The sequence below is a fragment of the Sorex fumeus genome, unplaced genomic scaffold, assembly GCF_029834395.1.
Source record: "Sorex fumeus unplaced genomic scaffold, SorFum_2.1 ptg000043l, whole genome shotgun sequence".
Classification (NCBI taxonomy): Eukaryota; Metazoa; Chordata; class Mammalia; order Eulipotyphla; family Soricidae; genus Sorex; species Sorex fumeus.
This window is the reverse complement of record NW_026606100.1, coordinates 72,197-79,720: the sequence shown is the minus strand read 5'-3', so window position 1 is coordinate 79,720 and position 7,524 is coordinate 72,197.

Sequence of the window (7,524 nt, the reverse complement as noted above, 5' to 3'; positions counted from 1 at the left end):
GGAAGCAGAGAAAAGAAATAAAATCATTTTGTTACATTTTTCAAGCTAGCATTTTTGCTTCATAAGGCTCTTGTGAAGCATTGATCGCAATCTTCTCCTCTGCCATAGCTTAAGGAGTCGATACTCTTCTCAGATTTAGGCAAGCACTTGGGACTTACTCTTGGGTACTGTTTTATTTTTATTTTTCTCCCATGCCTTATAAATATTGGAGTAGAATATACATACATGGTCAGCTAGTGAAATGTCATTTCAAACCAAAAGCCACTTTTCTGATTTATTTTTTCCCAAATGAAATATGATATATGTTCATATATATGTATTTACTGGGAAACTAAATTATGATGTAGAGCAATGGGAATCAGTATCCTAATTAATTCACTATGAAACCTATATACATACATATGTGTGTGTGTATATAAGTCTACATATATATGTATATATGTATGCATATATCAACAGCTTATAAATGAGGCATTTTTAATGGGTAACAGTATAAGGAATGGTGTGTGATCAATTGCAAAAAGCACAAGGCACAGCATAATTCAGCAAGTATACAGTTAATCATGCCATCACATTCCCCAAGGTATGTAGAACTGCAGTAAATACCCGTAATGCACAGTGGCAATTCTATCAATATTCTCCCCCATAGCCACTCAGCTTCTTTTAATAAAGTGACTCTGCTCAGCACAGGTAAAGAAATAGGTTCCACTCACTCCTAACTAGCAATACACCAGCTCTCCCTGGAATATCATAAATGGAAAGACAGGCTATTACACACATCCTCAGCCACCCATGCTCTAGCTCAAACCAAGATGTAGTCAAGAAGATAATGCCAAAACTAGACTATTTAGTGCTCCTCTTTCAGAACAGATGTCACACTTGTTTATATCTTTGTTCAACTTTCTATTTAAAGTGCTTTGTTTCTGGCTTTGCCGGGTCTCTCTAAATATATTGGTATAGTTAAAAATATAAACTATGAGCTATGTAAATTTGAAGGGAGTTCATTCTCTGCTATATATCTTGATCTGAGATGCAGCTTCTACTATTAAATACTTATCAAATGTCAATACTCATTTTTCTTATCACTGCGTGATATATGATAGTATTTAACACCCCAATATCTCCCTTGAGCAATTATTTTCATTATAACTTCTTTTACTGTCACCTCTTCTAATAATGGAGAAGAGCAGAAAATAAGATTATCAATAAAAATGAAACAAGTTTCTTGATAAAAGGGGGATCCAGATGGTCCAAATAATCAGATGTGGTAGCAATCGAGTAACTAAAGAAAACAGGTTATGGTAAAGAAAAAAACTGGGGTAGTGCTAGAATATTTGAAGTTAAGCTTTCTTTATTGCACGTGACACAATGCCTGGCCCCGGCGTCCGCAGGGCCTGGCCAAGGCCACCCTCCCCAGCCCTTGGGAAGCCGCGTTTCTTCTCAGCCCCTGCGGCCGTGCAGGGGGAGCCCGTGGCCCAGCCTCAGCCCCTTTGGGCCGTTCCAGCAGCGCCCGGAGGACAGCAGCGATGTGGGTGAGACCCCTTCCGGAGGCCCCCTCCTCTTCCAGGATGTGGTGGGGCTGGCAGAGGGACTCCTGGAGGAAGGCGCCGGTTTGGGTCTCCAGGCCCCCCCTGCACCCCGTGTCTCTAAAGGAGCCTGGATAAAAGGGGGTCGGGGCTGCTCAGCGCAGAGTTTGGCAGAGTCTGGCAAACTCCCTGTGTTGTACCCAACCAATATGCCAAATACCAGTAACAATGATGGGTCTCATTCTCCTAAAGAGCCTTGAATATAATCTCAGGGCTAGGATGAAGGAGACGTTACTGGGGCCTGCTCGAGGCAATCGGCGATTAACAGGATGATTTGTGATTTGTGATTGCGAAGCTTTCTTTCTTTAGAATAATTTTGCTCTCATGTACTTTTTGATATTAGATCTATATTAATTTTCACAAAATCTATCAAAGGTTTTGAAGAATTTTAAATTTTATAGAATCTCTATCTCATATATTGAACATTTTCTATCCCACACAATAACCTAAATCATGAAATACCTCATAATTATGTATAAGCACAAATTAATAATGCTTGGTTTAAAACTTCACCTCTTTATCACATAGCCAAGTATTTCCTTTTCAATGTTGAATGATAGAAATGACTCTCTTTTTATTTTAAAGGTGTTAAGATGAAAAATTTGAAAAATTACAGCTTAAGAACAGTGGTACTAGATAGATGATGAGATATGACTGTATATATTTAAATATATGAGGCATTTATCATTCAGATAGACTCTCTAATGTCAGTCATATACTTTACTACTTGCTTAGAAATAATGTTGTTAAGAGATCATAGACTTAGCAGGAAAACTGCACACTTGATTTTTCAACTGTAGCTATATAGATAAGAAAACACTACTTAGTCTTTCTGAGCCTGTTGTCTTCCTACAAGTAAATACAAAGATTTCATATGCTTTATGGGTTGGTGTAATGAAAAAAACATAATGCTTAAAACTGCCTAGATTTAGGGGCTGAATGATAGTGAAATAAGGTAAAGTGTTTACCTTGTATGCTACTGACCTGGTTTTGATCCCTGACACCCCATAAAAACCCTCTTCCAGCCCACCAGGAGAGATCCCTGAGTCAAGTATGACCCCAAAACAAAATAGAAAATAACAACAACAAAAAATTACCTAGCATTGAACTGCACCTAGTACAGAGTGGGGATTATATCCAATATATTTTAATCTATTTTGCCTTATAACTTAGCTATTAGATGCATTTTAGGATAGACTATGATTTTGTGGTCAGACTTCATTGGTGAAAATTCTATTTTCATTACTTAATGTCTATGTAATAATGCATTAATTACCTGCACTATCATTGTTTAATCATTTGTAAAATAGAATTGAATATTATAGTACTATTTTTTATAATATAGGTCTATGAGTTTTGTTTATTTGGTACTTGGTGCGTTATAAATTATAAATATACAATAAATATGAGACTATTACTATTTTACTTATAGTACTTGTGAAGTGGATAATATTAAAAAATATCTTTAATAAGTACAAACCACAGAAAGAATGTCACTCTATAAATACAAAATGCATTCACACAAGAAACAGGTTTCTATTCTTAAATCTGCTAATTAAAATCTGTGAGATATCAATGGCTTCTTATTCTTGGGCCAGTACTCTTATCTATCAAATTAAATCTTTGCATGTGCATCCTATGTTGCAGTTTCAATTACCAGTGTCTTTATAAAATTACATAGTACAGGTACTCAACAAATTCTCAGAAGAAATGACAAGGAAAGGTAAAAGATATTCTTCAATTACCTACTTTGTGGTATGTACTAGTGTTGACATTTTGCATTTATTTTTAAAATGTTATCAATAAATCTAAGATATTTCTTTAGATTATTATTCCTATTTTGCCAAACAACAGAACTATACTCATACAGTAATAAATTTCTGTCAAGAATTTTTCTGTCAAAATTCAGTTTACTTTCTACAGTATCCTCTCGGATAAACATTACTCATTTAAGAAGCATATTAATTTTCATTACTGCTATAAAATTTCCTCAAATTCAGTGTTTTTAAGGAACACAAATTAATTATACCTCAGTTTTATAACTCAGAAGTAAAAAATGGCTCTCTCTGGCTTAAAACTCAAAGTGTCAGCAGTTTCATGGGGAAACACCAATTTATTGTGCTTTTCTTTATTATACACTATAGATATGTGGTATTTACAAATGAAAATTTCGTGGCAACGTGGCCTCCAATAAGTCTATACAGGCATTTTTGTTATACTCAGGTGATGGTTTGCAATGTTTGGAAATAAGGTTTTTTTAAATTGTGATATATATATATGTATATATGTATATACACATACATACATAAAAGGGATACTTGGTGGTTTTTTTTTTTTTTTTAGTCTTCAGAGATTGCCTGCATTTCTGGACTCATGGCCCTTTCCTCAGTCTTTAAAACAAGCAACACTGCATGAAAGATTCTGTTCATTATTTGATGGTCACCAATAGTCACAATTTCTTTCAAGCACCCTTATTATCAAGAAGGGCTATTTGATTTTAATAACTCATGTTATAATGTAGACTCGGAATAGAAAATCAAAGGTAATTTCTCATCTCAGTGTCACATAACCGAAGCATTTTTGCCATATAAAGCAACATATTTTCAGGTTCCAGGTCATGGACTTTGGGGGACCACCATTAATCTACCTACCATAAAGTAAAGTTGACACTATAGGTAGAATATAAATTAAGAAAATTTCACAGGTAACTTCTTATGGAAAAAAAAGATAACTCAGTACAGGAACAAAGGTTGCCAAAATGTACATCCATGTGACAAACATATAATTTAAACATGGACTGAGGATATAAGTCCAGTTTGTAACAGAATTACTATGGAGTCGTAGTGCCTGTGGGCCTCCTGTGTTCCCTTTTAGAGGGGAAGTATCTGTAGTAGTGATCTATTCTGCTACTATACACTATGCATCGAAATAGAAAATTTGCCTCATGATCATATGTGTTCAGATGGGAAGAACAAAAGCCAAGCTATATCAGGGGAACTCTATATGAAGAATTCCACTTACTTTTGTACTAAACAATATGACATTTTGTTAGTCTGATATAATGAGAAACTTTAAGCATCTTGTGAGGTAATGAATATATTTAGCATGGGAACAACATACACTGTTGCCAGATAATAGAATAAGGATGACTGTCTTCCAATCTGGTCACAGCATTATCTCTCATCACACTGTTCTAGAAACTTACCTCCCAACTCTGCCTTCTACACATGTTTTCTCCTGATTAAGAGTATATAGTGCAGATAAAATCTGTTTGTCTTTTAACACTAAGTCAAAAGAGTATCTCAGCTTCACCTTACAAAAAGGAATATCTGCAAATCAGAGCTTTGAGTCTCTTGGTAAGTAATTTAAAGCCACCATGGTAGCACTATAGCACTGTAGAACTGTTGTCCTGTTGTTCATGGATTTGTTTGAGTGGGCACTAGTAATGTCTCTATTTTGAGACTTGTTACTGTTTTTGGCATATTGAATACACCAAGGGTAGCTTGCCAAGTTCTGCCATACTAGCTTACTGGGCTTTCTAAGAGGGACCAAGGAATCAAACCCAGGTTGGGCGCGTGCAAGGCAAATGTCTATCCACTGTGCTATCTCTCCAGCCCAAAGCCATCATGGTATAAATAAAAAATAAATCAAGTTTGAAAAATCAAAAACTTTATTAGCTTTTGAAAGATACACTAAGGGCACATAAACAGGTAGGGAAACAGCTCTTTGGCTCCCAATTGGTCCAACCCCATCACCTCTATATGGGGCTATTAGAGTTTCTTTTATCATATCACTTAACCTGTTCTCTATTTTCTTCAAAGAATTTTCAAAATTTCTGATCTAATAAAACATGAGATTTTATAATTTTTCCTATCTTGTTTCATTTGGAAGTGAGGTCATTGAATCAAACTGAGTAGTTCTCAGAGACTATTCCCGGCTCTGCTCTTGAAGATCACTGGCACTGCTTAAAAGACCATGTGGTACCAGGGATTAGGTTTAGTTAGGTGCTAAGAAAACATCTTAATTCCACTAATAACTCTCTGGTTTTTATAGACTATGGTATTTGTTCATTTACTCATATTTGTTATTTTTTCAGTATATTCATACATTGACACTTGTTTATTCATATTTATTTTTCTGCATATCTGAGTAATATATAAAATACACATTAGTGAGTACATTTGTTGTTAAATAAATAGGTAATTGCTTTTAATATTTATATTATGCCCATATGTTTTATGAGTTGTCAAATAAAACTGTAAAGGTATTATAATTATGTTTCAGAAGAGATTTTATGGTGTTATTACTATTTTTCTCACAAAAGCAATTTTTGTATTCTTTCAAAATTTTAACAAATATGTTATTAATGTATTTAATTTGTACAACCATTGAACCTGCAAATACATTTCTAAAGATACTGCAAAATCAGCAGAAATTTGGGAAATACACATGTTCATAAATAAATAATTCACAAAATATAAATTGGTAGAACAATGCCCCCCTCCCCAGCCAAATTTCTGTATTCAGGGGTCAAAGGGATAACCACTTGCTTCTTGTGCAGCCAATCCAGATTTGATCCCCAGCATCCCATATGGTCCTCCATGTACCACGAGGAGTATTTCCTGAGCTCAGAGCAAGGAGTAACCCCTGATTATCACTGGATGTGTTCCAAAAGCAAAAAAATAGATATGTATTCAAAACTCTAGAAAATTATATATAGTTTGCCTAACATAGCAAAAGGACTATGCAGATGCCTTGCCCAAAGTCACAGCCAGACTGCATTTAAGATTATTTGATAAAGTTCTGACATATCTTAATTTAGAACAGCTGTGAAAGTCCATCAAGCAACAATGCTCCTGTGGTTATATTGAGGACTTTGTTGAAAAATATGACAGCTCAGCATATAGCGCTGTCAAAGTCCTCATATTTACCTCCCTTCAGCAAGTATTGAACTCAGGAGCACTGCTTAATCATATCTATCTTTATCGTAGGATTTCCTGCTGAAAACTTAAATATGAAACAACTGACATGAGTGGTACATAGAATACATATAGATGTAGGAAAAGTCAATGAGTGAAAGTCTCATCTATGTTGAAAAAGAAAAAGCAAATGGATACAACAGTGGAAAACACTCAGGCCCAATAGATTCAGTGACAACAAAACTGAAATGAAGCTAACATTCTAAGAACATAAATGAATGATTTCAGAAAAGTAATTAAGAATCTCTAACAATATACTTTATAAAAGCAGAAACAAATCTCAAAATTTCAAAAGAACAAACCCAAAGTTTCTAAAACTTTTTCAGAACCTTGACAGTTCTTAGGAAGTCAATTATAACTTCTGAGGTGTTTATGAATAAGGCTACCTCTGAAGATTTTGGGAAATGGGAATAATAATTAGAAAATAATTTGTTTAATTTGACTAGTCAGATTATAGTCAAGTTACAGCAATAAAAAGTTTGCTGCAAGTGTTGAATAGTTGTAATGAATGGATAAACACATGAGTTGTAATGAATGGATAAACAAAAACAAAATGCAGTATATACATACAAAGGAATATTATTCTCAGAAAAGATATTGATATAGGATAAAATATTTAGTCTTGAAAACATCTGATATGTTTTGAATATAGATTCAAAATAGCACATTTATATGATTTTATTTATCTGTTTCTTTTTTGTTTTTGTTTTTGTTGTTTTTTGTTTGTTTGTTTGTTTTTAGGCTACCACCACCATTGCTAAGGTGTTATTTCTTACTCTGTATTAAGATTTGTTCCTAGTGGTACTCCAAGAGTAATATGCAGTATCAGGAATTGGACAGGTGTCAGCTGCATGCAAGGCAAGCACCTTAACCCTTATGTTTTCTCCTAACATTCTATTTTTATGTTTCAGAATAAGTAAAGTAAAGTAAAGTAAAGTAAAGGCCCTCCCGTTGATCAT